At 44.2% G+C, this 18,389-nt stretch overlaps 1 protein-coding gene across 1 annotated transcript in view; it reads right to left on the bottom strand.

The window, feature by feature from the left end:
* DIAPH3 (diaphanous related formin 3) overlaps window positions 1-18,389 on the bottom strand; it is a gene marked incomplete in the record, with an annotated part of 517,573 nt that overhangs the window by 334,591 nt on the left and 164,593 nt on the right.

Below are 18,389 nucleotides of genomic sequence, written 5' to 3'. Positions count from 1 at the left end.
ACATATAACTTAAAATGTGGCTTTAATTGATTGTATGTATTTTTGCTTCTTTCTTTATATAGGAAATAGCTACAGTGCTCCTGTCTGCTAATTTTGAAGTTATCTGCAAAAAAAAAAAAAAAAAAAAAAACACTAGAGTTTTCAGGTGTCTAAATAGCCCCCAGAATCCCGGTTGAAATTGTGTGTCGTCATCGCCCCCTCCAAATCTGAAATGGTGCTCCTACATATTTATGGCTTATTACACCAATCTGTAACCCACTAATCACCTCTTTTTCTCCTATGACTGCAGAGGTGTTAATGGGCCACTCTACCTTGAATGGTCAATTACAATTCACGCTAATTACATAGGCTAAACAATCTGTTCCATTTTGCATTGTACTGTGATGCTCGGAGTTCCTTTCCCAGACCTGAAGAAGAGCTCTGTGTGGCTCAAAAACTTGTCTCTCTCATCAACAGAAGTTAGTCCAATAAAAGATATTACCTCACCCACCTTGTCTCTCTAAAAAAACCCCTTTGACAGTATAAAATTAATTTTAAAAGAAAAAATTATTTAAAGGATAGTCAAACAGCTGCCTTCACAAAATCTCTTTAGTCCCCAGCAAGTAATATTAGATACCTAGCACATTGTATCCTACGATGATTAACAGCCATAATCAATATCAGGCTTTCACAGTCTTCTTTCCACTAGGAGCTGCTTCAAAAGAAATTTTGCAGACTGACTAAACTCCAAAGTCTTCAAAAGTCTGAAGGTTTCAGTTCATTTAATCATGGGAGTTAGAACTTTGAATCCTGTTGTCATTGAGTCTTAATTTTCTGGTACTAGGATATATTTTAATCACACTTGAACATTATCAATTGGCTTACCCTGGGTTCACTACATTTAAATGATATTTTCTGAATTGCTGAGAAATTGCACATTGGGAGACTATACTGATGGAATAAATTATCACTTAAACCTTCATTTTGTCAAAGTGGGCTTTATTTTTCCCCTAATGTAATTTCCTCTTTAGTATGGCAGGTCCTTATTATATATAAAACATGTATCGAACTAGCCCCTGTGATTCCCAATCATGAATCACGACTCGATTGTGTTAAGCACTGTAGAAACACATAAGACAACTGACACTGCCCCAAAGAGTTTACAATGCAAGTACAAGACAAGACAAGAGACAAAAGGTGAACTCAACACGGGTAGCACAGAGAAACAATGACATAGTATTTGTTAGTATGATAAGCAGTGGTCTATGCACACTAGCTACCTAACAGCTGTCAAGATCTTTGGGCAAAAGCCTATATTGGCTAAGGAGAGTAAAACTAATATGAGAAGACTAGGTCAGACAGCTATATAAAACTGTTTATCAAAAGTAAAATTTGAAGACAAAAAGATTTGTATTAACTACATTGTTTCAGTTGAAGGAAATGGGATAAAGTAGTTTTCAAGTCTCCTGGTGAGGTCATGTGCTGGCATAACATGCTAAAAGTTCAACAAATAAGAAGAAATAATAATAATTAAAATCACCAAAAATATGTTGTGATAAATTTGATGGGATGAGGTTATCTCCTCTCTCTGTACATTATTTATATGAGAGTCACCAAAAAAAGCAGACTCAAGACTATCTAAATTTAACCTCTCCTCATCAAAAAGACAGTTAATATGATCTAAAAAGCCTGTCAAGCAGGTAGTTTTCCCTCACTGTAGTTTTCCCTCTATACAGCTAAAGGGGAAATTGTTACTCAACTTTTGTGTTTCAAATCTTTAATTGTTTTTCCTTCTTTTTCTGTGGTTTAAAGGCTTTTTGATAGTAGTTGATATTATGGGAGTAAACCAGTAGTAATTTGACACAAACACCACACCATGATTAACTGCTTCATGTTGTAGCAGGAAACTAACACCGTAACTCTTGTTCTATGCCTTTTTCAACACAACAGTCCTCACACCTCTGCCAATATGTACCCACTTCAGAAAGTCTGGAAGCTCCAGAAACGTTTCTGTTCAGTATTGATGGGTGGACTACATTTAGTAACAGAGCTTCTCCCACTGTTGCATCCTGATCCTCTAAAGCATTGCCTTGTTTGAAACTTACTTGTCTCAAGATTTAAACCAAAAACAGAACAAAACAAAATCACGAAATCCTTGAAGTTTGCTGAGTGTTTCACAACAGCATACACAACTGAAGTTGCACGCCTTTTTCCACATATTGTCTATATGGGACTAGTAGCAGATTTACCACTGACTGGTAAGTCTTTACCCAAACAATTTCCAGAACATGTAATAGGTTATCTGGGGAAGGACTGTAAGCAACCTGAATACAAAATAGGGATGTTCCATAAAATTACATGGTGGCCGTTATGTAACTGAAGGCTGAAATTCTGTACCTCCTTCATAAGATTCAGAAATAACATTTTGTTTATATCTCCACTGCGTGGTGTATGGTCTACAAAACTGATTCCTAGGTACTACACTATTTTTCCTTACCATGTAGTATTGGCCATTTCCCCTCTAAAAGCTTCTAAATTATGCCAATTCAGCAGAGGCAACTCAGCAGAGCTTGTGTCTATTTTTTTCCTGGCTTCGTATATTCAGGAGTCAGAATAATGGGAAGCTTTGGAGGGCGCTAAGGAAGAAAAAGACTCGGGTGCTCCAGGCTCAAGATCTAACTGCTCAAGACAACATCCTCAAGCAGATGTCACAATTAGCAACACAATAATCTTAAATGCAGGACCTAGAGCTTGCATACAGCTCATCACTGACATCTTCCATTACTGAAGCAGCTGGACCACTTCACACTAATTTTCAATGCAAAAATAAATGCACATTCACAAAAAGCACCTGGTTAGACACAAAAAATGGAAATTATTTATGATTTTGTTTGTCACTCTACCTCTTCCCATTTTACAATAAAGTCCTTATCTTAAACATTAGAGCTATTTGTATGAGAAAGCAGAAAAGGAAAGAACTGTCACTTTAAACTAGTGAAAATACATCACCTAGTTTATTTCCACCATATTTGACAAATCTCACAGCAAGAAAATAAAGAAAAATATATTGTCTATAACGAAGAAATCTGAGACGCAATCCCTAAGAGGAAGGAGAAAAATTACTTGGGAAAAGGAAATGTATTACTAATAATTCACAGAAAGGGAAAAACCATAGACCTATTTTTTTTCCTGCTGAATAATCCATAGGATTTTTGCTCTCAAGTACAAGACAATATGGAATCTATACTAGCCACCACTTTTTATTCTCAGACAACAGTAGTAGCAGCCAACAAATGAATCTTCTTTGTTGGTCAGCTCATGCCTCAAACTGCCACAACCTTAGTACCTACAATAGTACCTTCAGAGCAGAATTGTGCAAGAAGCAAGAACTCCAAATAAAAGACAAATAGATACATTTCTAAAGTAAGAGTTAAACACAAAATGAGTTCCCTTGAACAAAACTGCCCCCGACTTCCCCACGTTACCTCCGCCCCCAAAAAATCCCAATATGTTAGGTAAAGGTGCAAAAGCATCTATGTGACTTAGCAGCCTAGGTTTCCTTTTCAAATAAAAAAGTCAATGGGGTTTAGGCACCTAAATCACTTTTGAAAATGATACTTAAGCATTTTTCAAAATTTAATTTGTAAACTATAAAAATAACTACAGGGGAACACAATTCATTTCAAAAATACTCTTCCAAATTCTATATGGAAGTGTGGCAGTGAGTTGAATTACATATTAGAATATCTTCAGAGAAGTAGAACTACAGGTAAATATTTTGTCTTCTTTTAAAAAATGCCAGTAGAACATCTCACTCTTAGTTAAGAAGTGTGACTGACCTCAAAGGCAAGACCAAGCGTGGGGCATTCTTCTCTCTTGGAAACATTTACAAAACGTTTTATAACAACTTACTTAAGCAATTTTTGGATTAACGCTTTTTAAAAAAAATCATTATATGACAGTTTACATCCAATTGAACAAATTTAAAGGTTGATCAGCCATTAACTGTTGTTAGAAAAGCTCATTAGAAATACTTAGTGAGTTCTTTAGATGTTTCAATACATGTGCTAAACAAAAGTTGATGCTATTTATAGGAGATATAGTGTAAGTGTCTGAATTATACTGTTATGAATCCCCATGCTCATCATATTATATGCTGAATTCTTGTACATTCAAACCATAATCAGATTCAATCAACGGTAAATGAAGCATACTTTCATTTAGATTATATGCTTTAATATCCTCAAGGCTATTCAGAAAAACTTTATTTAATGCACTTAATTTTGGAACTTCTAATAAAACAGCAGCACAATACACAGAATAACATTCATGTTCATTGACTCATTTTGTATCTGAACTCTAGGGACCTGGTCCAGCTCCCATTAAACTCAATGACAAATATCCCATTAAAGACCCAATCCTCCTGCCACTAAAATCAGTCTTGAAGATAAACTATTTGGATTTTTTATTTTTAAAAAAATAGCATTGTCAGTTTGAGTAATCTAAGTCATGGTATTTTCGTATGTCACAAAATGATGAAGAAAATCTTTGTTCATGCCAATCTACACGCAGCTCATCTGTACTACAGTATGCTATACTATATATTTTGCTTATCAATATTTATATGAAAATGCCAGTTTCCTGGTACTATAAATTATAAATGAAGAAGTGAATACAGTGCCAGAAAATTCATTCAGAGAAAGAAACGGTTACTAACCTGTTCCATAACTGTTGTTCTTCAAGATGAGTTGCACATCTCCATTCCAATTCAGGTGTATGCATGCCCAGTGCATAGTGATACCCACTGTCTAATTGCACAAACCCAAACACCTTTCCCCTGCCCCGCTCCTTCTCCGAGGCCCCACGCCCCCGCTCACTCCAGCCCACTTCCCTCCATTGCTTGCGCTCCCCCACCCTCACGCACTTTCACCAGGCTGGGGCAGGGGGTTTTGACCAGGGGCTCAGAGTGTGGGAGGGAGCTCCGGGCTGAACCTGAAGCAGAGAGTTGGGGTGCAGGAGGAGGTGCGGGGTGTGGGCTCTGGGAGGGAGTTTTGGTGTGGGAGGGGGGCTCAGGGCTGGGGCGGGGTGCAGGAGGAGGTTAGGGATGCAGGCTCCAGCTGGGCAGCACTTACCTCGGATGGCTCCCAGAAGAGGCAGCATGTCCAGCAGCAGCTCTGCATGTTGTCCCGGCCTGCAGGCGCTGCCCCGGCCTGCAAGCGCTGCCCTGGCAGCTCCCATTGGCTGTATGGTTCCCCAGTCTCGGCAAATGGGAGCTGCGGAGTCTGCACTCATGGGGGAGGGAGGGCAGTGTGCAGAAACCCCCTGGCCGCCTCTCCTCCTAGGAGCCACTGCTGGACATGCCAGCTGCTTCCAGAAGTGGCCAGGGCAGGTAGGGAGTCTGCCTTAGCCCCACTGCACCATCAGACTCTCTCTTCAGTAGCCTACGGGAGATCAAGCCTGATTCTGGGAGACTCCTAGCCAAATCATGACAGTTGGCAACTCTACCAACAATGCAGTACTTCCACCCTCTGCTGCCTTGCACTGCTACACAACAACATAAAGGGCAGAACTGCCCTCAACCCTTTCATTTCCTTCTTACAGGACTGACTCCAATGTAGAGGGGAAGCGGAGTGGGTCACCTGAAGTGAAAACGATACATGCAACACATCTCAAGCAACAGTAACGTAAGAGGTTACTAAACATTTCTTCTTATTTGAATGACTGCACATGTCCATTCCACTTCAGGTGACTCACAAACCATTTGATCTAGAGGTGGGACTTGAATACTGACTGAAGAATCACATTTCCAAATCCAACATTGCCTGATAGCATAATAGGAGGCAAAGATATGCACTGAAGACCAGAGTTGCACCTCTACCCATGTCCAGAATAGTCACCTTGGCTTAAAACACTACAGAGGCTGAGAGAGATCTGGTTGGATGCACTAGCACCCTGTTTGGTGGCAATATCATTAGCCATGTTGCAGCACAAACATATTCAAGAAAGATCCTTGACAAGATTCTTCGAGAAGAGACCTGAAGGCCCTTCATCCTGTCTGCAGTTGCCACAAACAACTGCAAAGAGGATCTAAATGGTTTAGTCCTGTCCAAGTCAAAACACTAACACTCTCCTGACATCTGAAGTGTGGCGTTCTCTCCACATGATTATGAGCATGAGGCTTCAGGAAGAAAGTGGTGAATATATTGCCTGACTAATGTGGAAATGAGACACCACTTTGATGAGAAACTTGGAATGAGATATACTTTGTCCTTGTAGAAAACTGTATACAGAGGTCCAAATACTAAAGCACATAATTAACTCACTCCGCTGGCCGAGATGATTGCTACAAAGGCTACCTTTGTTGAGAAATGGAGTAACAAACAGGGAGTTAACAGTTCCAAGGGAGGATCCATTAGCTCTGTCAGTACCAGGCTTAAGACCAGAGGGGCATAGGTTCGTCAACTTGGATATATAAACAGTCCAGGACTTTCAAAAACCTAATTGACATGGGAGAAGAAAAAAAGAGAGATTAACAATCAAAGAGTGGGAAACCAAGCTGCCACTCTCCAGCTGCCCAGCTCTGAAGGCAGCGCAGAAGAAAGGGTAGCAGTACTGCAACACCCCCTACAATAACCTTGTGAACCCCCCATCAACTTCTTTTTGGGTCAGGACTCCTACAATTATAACATTGTAAAAAAAATGGTTACCTACCTTTCGTAACTGTTGTTCTTCACGTCCATTCCACATTAGATGTGCACACGCCGCGTGCACGGAAGTCGGAAACCTTTTCCCTTTGCGGCTCCTGTCGGGTCGGCAGGGGAGCCCGCCAGAGCGGTGCCTCCACGCCAGTGCATATATACCCCTGCCGACCCGACCCCCTTTCGGTTCCTTCTTCCTGGAGACTCAGACAGAGGGGAAGGAGGGTGGGAAGTGTAAACGTTGTGAACAACATATCTTGAAGAACAACAGTGACGAAAGGTAGGTAACCATTTTTTATTATTCGAGTCCATTCCACATTAGGTGACTCACAAGCTTACCATAGGAGGAGGCTAGGAGTCATGGAGCAATTGATTGAAGAACAGCCCTGCCAACCACCACATCATCTCTAGCTTGCTGGTTGTGTAGTGGGCTGTGAAAGTGTGCACCAATGACCAGGTGGCTGCTTTACAGATCTCCTGGATCGGGACGCGCACCAGGAAAGCTGTTGAGGACGCCTGTGCCCTCGTCGAATGAGCCATGATCGCCGGGGCTGGAACCTTGGCAAGCTCGTAGCAAGCGCGGATGCAGTCCATAATCCACAATGAAATGCATTGCACCAAGACTGGAAGCCCTTTCATTCTATCAGCTATGGCGACAAACAACTGCGTCGACTTGCGGAAATGTTTAGTCTGCTCCAAATAGAACGCCAGGGCCCTTCGGACATCAAGAGTGTGCAGGCTACGGTGACTCGGGTCCGTGTGTGGTTTAGGAAAGAACACGGGTAAACAAATGTCCTGGCCCATATGGAATTGCGAGACTATTTTAGGGAGGAATTTTGGGTTTGGCCTGAGTTGCACTTTGTCCCTATAGAAATGCCACCAGGAATGCCACTTTCCAGGAGAGGTGCAGGAGAGAGCCAGAGACTCAAACCGAGGTCCCATAAGCTTGGAAAGGACCAGATTAAGGTTCCATGAAAGGACCGGCAGGCGAGAGTAGGGGAACGCTCTCTCCAGTCCCTTGAGGAACCGCACCACCCTGGGATTAGAGAACACAGAGCATCCGGATTTCCCCAGGTGGAATGCTGAAATGGCAGCTAGATTCACCCTGATTGAGGAAGGAGCGAGACCCTGATGCCTGAGGTGCAGGAGGTATTCTAGGACAACTGGAATAGTGGCCTGGAGTGTCTTAATCTGCTTAGGCTCACACCAGCAGGAAAATCTTTTCCACTTAGCTAGGTAGGCCGCCCTAATGGAAGGTTTCCTACTGCTAAGGAGAATTTGTCGTACCAGAAGAGAGCACTGGATCTCCATAGCGTTTAGACAGATAGCTTCCACGCCATGAAGTGCAGAGACTGCAGATCCGGGTGGAGCAGGCGCCCTCTGTCCTTCGTGATGACGTCCCAGTGTAGGGGCAGGGCAATCGGAGTGGCCACTGACAGCTCTAGCAGGGTTGTAAACCAGTGTTGCTGAGGCCAGGCTGGGGCGATCAAAATCATCATCGCCTGGTCCCTGCAAGCTTTGAGGAGGACTCTGTGGATGAGCGGGAGCAGAGGGAAGGCATACTTCAGACTCCCGCTCCGAGGGATAGCAAAAGCGTCTGCCACCGAGCCCTGACTGTGGTTCTGGAACAAGCAAAACCATGGACATTGGCTGTTGTCCTTGGTGGCAAAGAGATCCATTTGGAGAAACCCCCACTTCTGGAAGACTGACTGCAAGATGTCCCATCTTACCGACCACTCATGCATGCGGTACGACCTGCTGAGGCTGTCCGCTAGCTTGTTCCGTCCTCCCGGGAGATATGATGCTACGAGATGGATAGAGCGGGCTATACAAAAGTCCCACAGAAGAAGGGCCTCTCAGCAGAGGGGAATGGAGTGGGCTCCGCCCTGCTCGTTTATATAAAACACGGCGGTGGTGTCGTCTATCAGAACTGTCACGCTGTGACCTTCCAGAGTAGTGTGAAAGGTTTGGCAGGCTAGACGAACCGCCCTGAGCGCCTTCACATTGATGGGGAGCGACATCTCGGCATCAGACCACAAGTCCTGCATCCTTAGGTCCCCTAAGTGAGCTCCCCAGCCGAGGTCTGACGTGTGTGTCACCAGCGTCAGAGCAGGCTGTGGTGCGGCGAAGGGGATAACCTCGCATACTACCGGCCCATTGTGCCATCAGTGCAGGGAGCCCAACGCCTGGGTCGGAACCGCCACGACAAGATCTAGGGGATCTCTGCCCGGGCGATACGATTGGGTAAGCCACGCTTGTAAAGTCCTGAGCCACAGTCGAGCGTATTTGACTACGTGGGTGCACGCTGCCATGTGCCCTAGGAGTTGGAGGCAGCATCTGGCCGTGGTAGTGGGGAACCTTAGCATCAAGTCTATGACCCGCTGGATGGCCAGGAACCTAGACTCCGGAAGGCTCGCTTGCGCCTGCACCGAGTCCAGCACTGCCCCGGATGAACTCCAGCCTTTGGGTTGGTATCAGGAAAGACTTGGGAAAGTTGACTAGAAGGCCCAGCTTGCAGAATGCATCTAGGGCCACCGTCACATGGGAGCAGACCTCCTCTTCGGACCGACCCGCGAGGAGCCAATTGTCTAGGTATGGGTATACCCGTATTCTCCTCTTTTGCAGGAAGGCTGCCACTACTGACATGCACTTTGTGAAGATGTGGGGGGCTGCTGCCAGGCCGAACGGGAAGACTGAACTGGTAATGGTGCTGGTTTATGGCAAATTGTAGGAACCGACGGTGAGCGGGGTGAATAGAGATGTGAAAGTAGGCATCTTTCATATCGAGGGCAACATACCAATCCCCCGGATCCAGGGACGGGATAATAGTGCCTACGGAGATCACCCAGAAGCGGACCTTGACTAAGAACTTGTTGAGCCCGCGAAGGTCTAAAATGGGCCAAAGGGCCCCCTTTGCCTTTGGGATGAGAAAGCAGAGGGAGTAAAACCCCTTTCCCCTTAGTTCCCGAGGGACTTCCTCCACCACCGCCACCTCTAGGAGCAACTGTACCTCCTGCATAAGGAGCTGCTTGTAAGAAGGGTCCCTGAAGAGGGATGGGGAAGGGGGTGGGTAGGAGGGAAGGAGGAGAACTGCAGAGTGTAACCCACTTGTACCGTGCGTAAGACCCAACGGTCCAATGTTATACGGGACCACGCCTGGTAGAAGTGGGACAAGCAGTCTGAGAAACATAGGGAAGGATCCGGGAGCTGGGTTGGTACACTGTCCTCAAGTGTACCTTCAAAACACCTGCTTGCTGAAAGGCTGAGGCTTGCCCTGGCCCTGGCCTTGGCCTTGACTAGGCGTGTTATTCTGCCTGCACCTGTTGTCTCTGCCCCTTCTGCGGTAAGGCTCCTGCCTAGGGCGGGGCTGGTACTGCCGTTGTTGCAATGGTTGGGGCTTGAATGGCTTCCTCTGAGTCGCTGGGATGTGCATGCCTAATGACTTGAGGGTTGCCTGGCATCCGTCTGGTCGGAAAAGAGGCCAGACCCTTCGAAGGGGAGGTCCTGGATGGTGTTCTGGACCTCTGGCAGAAGGCCCGAGGCCTGAAGCCACTCCTAACGCCTCATCACGCCCCTGAGGCGATTGTTCTGGCTGCTGCGTCTGCCAAGTCCAGAGAGGCTTGTAAAGAGGTCTTGGCGACTGTTTTGCCCTCTTCTTCAAGGGTCGTGAACTGAGAGCCCTGCGGCAATGAGTCTTTAAATTTGGAAACTGCTGCCCAGGAATTAAAATTGTGCCTGATTAGGATCACCTGCTGGTTCGCAATCCGTAATTGGAGACCACCAGAAGAGTAGACCTTCCCGCCAAAAAGGTTCAAACATTTAGCCTCCTTGGCCTTGGGGGCCGGGGCTTGCTAGCCATGACGCTCCCATTCGGTCACGGCTGAGACGACCAGCGAACAGGGGGTCAGATGAGAAAAAAGGAAGTCATATCCTTTGGAAGGAGTGAAGTACTTCCTCTCCACCCCCCTTGCCGTCTGTGTGCTCGAGGCTGGGGTTTGCCAGACCGTCTTGTAGTTAGACTGGATGGTCTTTATGAGCGGAAGCGCAATTCTGGAGGGACCTTCAGGGCTTGGTATGTCCACCATAGGATCCTCCTGCTCCACCATTTCCTCCACCTGTAGGCCCAAATTTTGGGCAACCCTGCGGAGCCGTTCCTGATGTGCCCTATGGTCGATTGGGGAGGCCCCGACACCGCCGTGCCCGCCACAGCCTCGTCTGGGGAGGAGGAGGAGGCGGCGAGGGCTTGCTGAAGCTCCTCCGTTTTTTCTTCATGCCCCTTCATCATATGTTGGGAGCACATCCGAGCCCTGCCTGGTAGATTGTCCCAGGGACGGCCCCGGGCTCAATGCTGCTTCCGCTCGCCAGTGTTCCATAGCCTTCTTGGGCGCAGAGGGGTGTCTGTGTGGGGACCGGTGCACCGAATAACCGGACCTCAAAGCTCTGGAGGAGGTCCCTTGCTGCTGCTGATTGGCCCTTTTGGCCACCTCGGACCTTTGTCCCGGCGGTCCCCACTGCAACGCAGTCTGGGGCTCCCTGCTAGCTGGTGCTCTGCAGGCATAGCTGGAGCGGCCTGAATCAACCTCTGATTCTGAGGAGGCCAATCTCGAAAGCCAAGGCGGTGCCATGGCATGGTGCCATCGGGGGGCTGGAGAGCGGCTTCTCTCCGACCGGGACCATGATTGGTACCGTTGCTCTCAGGACCGGGATCGCTGCCTTCTACCCGGGGCCGCGGATTACGGCCTTATGTCCCCTTGGTGCTGGCTTAGTGGCGGTGCCGGGGAGCGGTGTGCCAGAGGAGCCGGTGCCATGCGCTGGCTCGGTTCCGGTGCCATCGAGTCCCACTGACTCAAAGGGAGCTAGGAGTCCACGGAGGCTGAGCTCGACTAGGAGCGGTGCCGGGGAGGTGACCTCGAGCAGCGCACCATTGCCGGCTTGCCTCTGGACAGCACCCTTGGTGATGGCGCCGCCGGAGGCTGCTCCTTGCCAGGGCGGGGGCTTGCCGCCGACAGCTCAATGAGGTCTTTTGCTGCCTCACAGTTGTCTGGCGTGGAGAGTAGTTCTCGGATGTCCTCCAGCCCTTCTTCTGCGATCGACCCACTTAGCCCGGGTCTCAACGGGCCCTGCGGCACTGAAGCCACTAGTGCTGGTGCATGTCCTGAGGCCGCACTGCCTTTTTGAGTGCTCTGTCCCTTGGGAAGCACCGCTTTCTTATGTGGGCGCCGCCTTCTATCGCCTTTCGGCTGCCCCTTCGACTGTACTGGAGAGGTTGAGCAGTGCCTGGGCTTGTCCTGTTTCAGTGCTTCATGTTTGCAGTGCCCCACTAGAACCAGATCACAGATTGATGCCGGGGCACTCCGCACCGAGGACGCCGGCACCAAAGTCGGCTGGTCCGGGGCCGCAGGTTGAAGCACGGCCTCCATGAGCAACTGCTTGAGGCGAAAGTCTCTCTCTTTGTTAGTTCTTGGCTTAAAGGCCTTACAGATCTTGCAGAGCTCAGTCTGGTGTACTTCCCCTAAACAACGGAGACACGAGTCGTGGGGCTCACTGCTCGGCATAGGTTTGCGGCACATGGCACAAGCCTTAAATCCTGGGACCTACGACATGCCCCGCAGCCCAGGGCTGGTGCTGGAAACAACTTCAGGACACCTAAAACAAAGGAAGCTTAACTATCAACTATTAAGAAGTGCTAACTACTGATAACTATTAACTACAGATAACTGATAACTACTGATAACTGTTAGCACAGTTGTAAGGGATCACTCGCAAGCAAAAGAAGAGTTGTTCCAACGCCACCACTGACTAAGAAGGAACTGAAGGGGGTCGGGTCAGCAGGGGTATATATGCACCGGCGTGGAGGCGCTGCTCTGGTGGGTTCCCCTGCTGACCCGACTGGAGCTGCTAAGGGAAAAAGTTTCCGACGTCAGTGCACGTGGTGCGTGTACATCTAATGTGGAATGGACATGAACAAGCACTCCAAGAAGAATTTCAAATTTAAATAGCTGAAATCATGAAATTTATTATTTTTAAAATCCTAGGACAGTGAAATTGACCAAAATGGACCATGAATTTGGTAGGGCCCTACTTATACCAGTCTACCTATTCACCAGTTCTTGGGCAGAGGTGATCAAATAACATGCACACAACTGCTTCTTTAAGAATCTCAGCCTAACACTAATGCCCGGTTCCCTCAAGAGAGGCCAAAGCAAAAACTCAACCCGCCTGCTTCTTGTTCAGTTTCCTCTCCCTCTTGTCTCTACACAGAGTATTGCACAACCAAAACATAGACCCACCACAACATATCTTCACAAAAGTGATCATTTATTCCCATGCTAGGAAAAAGAATTTAGAAGTTTATTTGTAATAGCACCACCCAGCAATTCTTGCTATAGCAGTATTCATAATGAGTTTCCAGTCTAAGTCCTGGAGAAAATTGATTTTTTTTTAAAATACAGATTTCTGACCATTGTCAACAACATCAAAAACTTTTGTAAATTTATCTAATTTATTGAACTCACAATGCTAAATCCACATTGTAAAATAGCTAATATATTCTTCTGAAATTGTTTCCAAACTATTTCAAATTTTTTGATGTTTTAATTTGTACTGCATCTTTCCTTCTAATCATTTGCTCCATATTTTCAAGTTTATGTTTCACATTTGGCCTTTGGTAAATTCATAGCTATGGATAATAGCCAGAGGAAAGATTACAATTTTCTGCAAAAACAGAAAACTAATGCTGTAGCTAGTAACAGCAGAATATCACACACTCTTATTTTCAAAAACTACAGTTGGATAATCATTTGCTCACAATATATTTTTTTCAGCTGGAGTCACAATTTGGATTAGAATGATTTAGCATCACCGTTAAAGTTATAAATAAGCCATCTGCTTATATTCACATTGATTGGAAATGCGTGTGTGCTGAGCCAAAACATAATGAGATGACTGGAGATGAATAATTCCTTATCCTGTTGTTTCATATAAAAATGAAGAGTGGAAGAGAAAGCCTAGTTAGTTTTAGTTTCACATGAATACAGTTCTCACTGAAGAACCAAAAACCGTAAGAGATATTCTGGACTATAATACACTAAAGCAGTCTATTAAAAGGATGCCTACAAACTATAAACATGGTGATTATATCAAGATAACATGTGCCTCATATAATCTGTAAGCACAGCAGGGACACACACAAAATGTAGCCCTTTGAAGATGGCTGGAATAAGTAACAACTCCTCCCTGGAAACAATAGTATACTGGTCTTAAAATAGTACAAGAACTAATTACATAAATTCTAAGCACACTTAACAGTGCTGCCATGATGAAGGCTCAAACTGTTTAACCACCATTTCACAGTCAATAAATCGCTTAAAATACAGTGAAATATCTTAATTTATAAAATTTTGATTCTTCAATAGCTACAGGATGCTTCTAAAGCACAATAAATTTTTGCTGTTAGTTCATAATTCAGGGGCCTAGCAATAACAACATTAAACAACATAAATATGAGTTTCTGTAATATGAAACCAATAGACAAAAGGGACTAAAATATAAACCAATATTTAAAAAAATATATTAAAACCATTAGGTTTTCATATACTGGATAACAATTGTTGATTTTACTGAAAGTATGAGCATAAGGTTTGCGCTGAATTTTCTACAAAGAAAAAAAATTACATTTCAAAGCAAGTATTTATATCTTTCACTGAATAAGTTATATTACTTCAGGAATATTACAAAAATACTATGGACTTTACTTTCAAATTTATATTATTTATTAGATTTTATATTATCTTACATCAAATCAGTAACTGTTATGAAGCAACAGATTATTTACTGTACTATGGGACACTCTTGTGGTATATGAAGGAATGAAGTGATTGGCCAGCAGCACACAGAGTTCAAAGCAAGTTAGGATCCATCCCAAACACATATATTGACAGATTAAAATAATTTAAGATGTTAAATTCAAAACTTGTAAGAAAATAATTTGTATAATTTACTTTAGCTGAATACCGTATCACACTTACTATACTCAATATTCGTATGAAATAGGACTTAACTATGGACATTCTGAAAGACAATGCCAAAAAAATCCCTCTCTAGTTGAAAAGATTTTTAAGAATCATTGTCAAATAATAAAAATGAGTTTCACCTACAGTACAGTATCATTGTAAATTCTTAAATCTCTTGTGTTACCTCTTAACACAGAAATGTGTGTCTTTTGGCAACTGTCATTCTAATATTACATGAGGAAATTGTCACATCAGAATGACAATGAAATGGCCATTTTAAATTGTCTATTAAATAGTGAGTCTCTTAATGTGAACGCATTTGAAACTCTGTCCAGAAAGAAGAGCTCTTCACACATTCAGTAATTTCTGCATGTTATATTACTGTTCTAATACAGTTTCAGTTTCCTGGACACCTGTACATTGAAACCTTTATTGCATTTGCAACTTTGGACTTAAAACTGACATGAAATCTATATAAGAGATTATGAAGAATCAAATAAATTACTGAATAATTCCAATAAGGGGAATTATTGTGACGTGGTGGATTTAATCAAACCAGTTACAAAACAGGGAAAGCCCAAGAAACCATCCACATCACACTTCCTGTAGAGTAAGAGCAGCAAGTACCTTCCTCCACTCTGGCAACTAAGAGGCAGAAGCCCTCAAACCATAATTTAATTCTGGACATGGAGGTGACCATTTATATTTTTATTTATTTATTAAAACATGTGCAGCTCACTACAGACAACTATCAGTGATTTCAAGAATTTAGCAGGAGTAAGAAAACCTATTAAAAGCTTATATAGACATATATAAACCTCAGTTACACTACGCAAGATACAAATACAAGTGATATAAACTCTCGTGAATAAGCCAAAAACTAGCTACATAAGGTCAGGAAGATATTCCCTCCACGGGTAAGTTATTCTATAATTCTTCTGCTCTTGAATTCTTGCAAGTTTTTGTAAATTTAGTAGACAGTGTCACAAGCAGCACACTGTACTAGACAGAAAATGGTCAGATCTTGTATGGTAATTCTCATATTCCTATATACCCCCTTAATTTATTTTTATTATTCATTTCTAACTTTTATTATGCCAAAAAGAACAGGAGTACTTGTGGCACCTTAGAGACTAACAAATTTATTTGAGCATAAGCTTTCATGGGCTACAGCTCACTTCTTCAGATGTGTTAATGTGTTAATTTTGCTTTCAGTTAATCGCAGGCATTATAATGCCCTATAGTTTATGTAATCATATTTCACCATGAGGGCCTAGTAGTTAAGGATACGGAATTGAAATGTAGTAGAGGAGTATGCCTTCTTTCCAAAAAGGTCCAGGCACTTCCAATCCCTATCATACCGAGTGACACTTCACTCGTGTTGCCAGCCAGGGGACTTGACTGCATCCACCATGAAAGAATTGGGAGAAAAGGAGCTCACCACACACGCATTTCCAATCAATGTGAATATAAGCAGGATTCCTTGGAGGGGACATAGTATTTTTTCTCTGCCCACTTGCACGTAGGTGCTACCAATGCTGGAGTTCGCCATACAGTTCTTGCTGAGCCTAAGATGGCTTTGTTAATAGGTAGGGTGATCATTAAGAATGGAGAATGTCAAATTGTCGATGGTGGGTGTCCTTGACTTCTTTCAGTGGTATTTGGCGGGTGTCTGCAACTCTCTTTGCCATCTCCTAGAAGAAATGAAAGCAGTCTGCCAGAGATGTTGAGAAAGGCATGACAGCTTCATCCAAGAAGGAGGAGAGTATGGTCCTTGGCATCACTTCTTCCTTGGCACCGCCCTCCTGTTCCTCTATGATGTCTTATGGAGGCTCTAGATGCTTCAGCCAATGGGGTGTCTCTCAAGGACTCGTGGGCAAAGCTCGAAGAGGCATGCCACACAAGGGTCCCAACATGCCACACAAGGGTCCCAACTGGGGCGGGAGTGGCACGTAGCCTGACAGTAGTGTCCATGGGTAGCTGTACCAGCATTGCAATGGTGGGGCCATCTATGGGTATATTTTAGGGCTTTATTGGTACTGAGAACCATACAGGGCCTGAGAGGAGTACTGTGACTTATACTCTCTGGCTCGCTGTTTGAACCCTCACTAGAGGAGCATGATATGTCCCTCAGTGCTCACATCCATGGGCATGTTAGCAGTACCAGCTGCTGTCGGTCTCCGTGAGCCATGGGTGCCAGACTGAGATGATCTCTGGGCCGACAGTGCCGAGGGTACTGAACAAGATGGAAATCGCTTATGGCCATCTCAGGGCTCACTATGGGGACTTTCCACTCTCTTCTTAGATAGCTTGTGAGAGGGGTCAGCAGTTTCTTAGTTCAACCCAGCCTTTACATGTAGATGGCTGTGGGAAAGACTCACATCTGCCAGATGACTCATGGCATAGGTCCTGGAAGGATCTGTGAGCTGCCTCCATTAAGATAATCTGTTGGAGCTCTCTCTCCTTACAAGATCGTGGCCGGAGTTACTGGCACTGTTGCCAGATGTGGCCTTCCCCGGGGCAGCGAATGCACTGGGAGTGCTTGTTTGCTATCAGGATTGCCTCCTTGCAAATGAGGCACTTCTTGAAGCCTGGCAAAGTGGGCATAGCCAATTGAGAAGGGGGGGGGAGACGAAGAAATAAAGGTTTTTGGTTTCTATTTTGTTTTTTAATTTTTTTTAGAAGAAAAAACGGTAAAAAAATAGACAATACAACTACACTATATTAAGAGGCTAACTATCTAACTGCGAAAAGAGCAATGATCCTAAAATACTGGGAGGAGCTAAGTCTCTAGCCGGGGCGGTTGAGAGGGAACTGAGGGGGGTTAGCCCACGCAGTGGCTAGCCTCATTGCACAGCACAAGGAGACACAGTGCACACGCGGGCCTAAGAGACACTGCTACCGAAGTTCTCCGATCAGCAGCACAGGAACGCAAGCTCCACCTACAATGGAGCACACCTGGGGATACTACTCGAAGCAGCAGCATAATTGTCAATAGATAGTTTCGATAAGTTTTAAAATCCTAAATATGCCTCTTCCAGCACTTTCTATTTTAAAAAAATATGAAAAATATTAATGGAGAGACATTTTAACAATTATCAAAAAGAAATCCAACTCAAAGGCCCTATGAATGTTAATTGATGCAATGGATAGCAACAGAAACAGCTTCAAAGCTTCTCAATCTTTTTCTTTAAAAAAAACATTTGAAAGGTAACATGCATTGGCTTATTTGATGTACTGATATTGTATAATAAATTCAAATTGAGTTGTAGTACCTACAATTACTGAACAGAAACTTAATATTAATGCCTCATGGCATACTGATTTGGCTTAAACAAAAGTAAATATATTTTTGACTCTTTTCAAGGTGGTAGGAAAATGTCCTGATTTCATAATATCAAACAAATACTTGTTTAGAATTTGTGACAACAGCCAGTACATGTATTTCGCCACTATGGTTGCAGAAACAAACCACCTCTGTAGAAATATGGATATCCAGAATTAGAGAAATAGAAACTTTCTCCCTATATTGAATTACCTGAAGTTGGAGAAAAATGAGCAAAGCTAGAAGAATTGATAAAAAAAATTCTTAATATTTAACGCAAGCTATATATATTATAACTCATTACCTATACTGCCCTCAAATGTGCTCTATTCACTCACCTTTTATTTTTGTCACCCTCTCAACATGTATATACAA

Source organism: Trachemys scripta, chromosome 1 (assembly GCF_013100865.1).
Source record: "Trachemys scripta elegans isolate TJP31775 chromosome 1, CAS_Tse_1.0, whole genome shotgun sequence".
Classification (NCBI taxonomy): domain Eukaryota; kingdom Metazoa; phylum Chordata; order Testudines; family Emydidae; genus Trachemys; species Trachemys scripta.
This window is presented reverse-complemented; position numbering and strand designations above follow the sequence as displayed.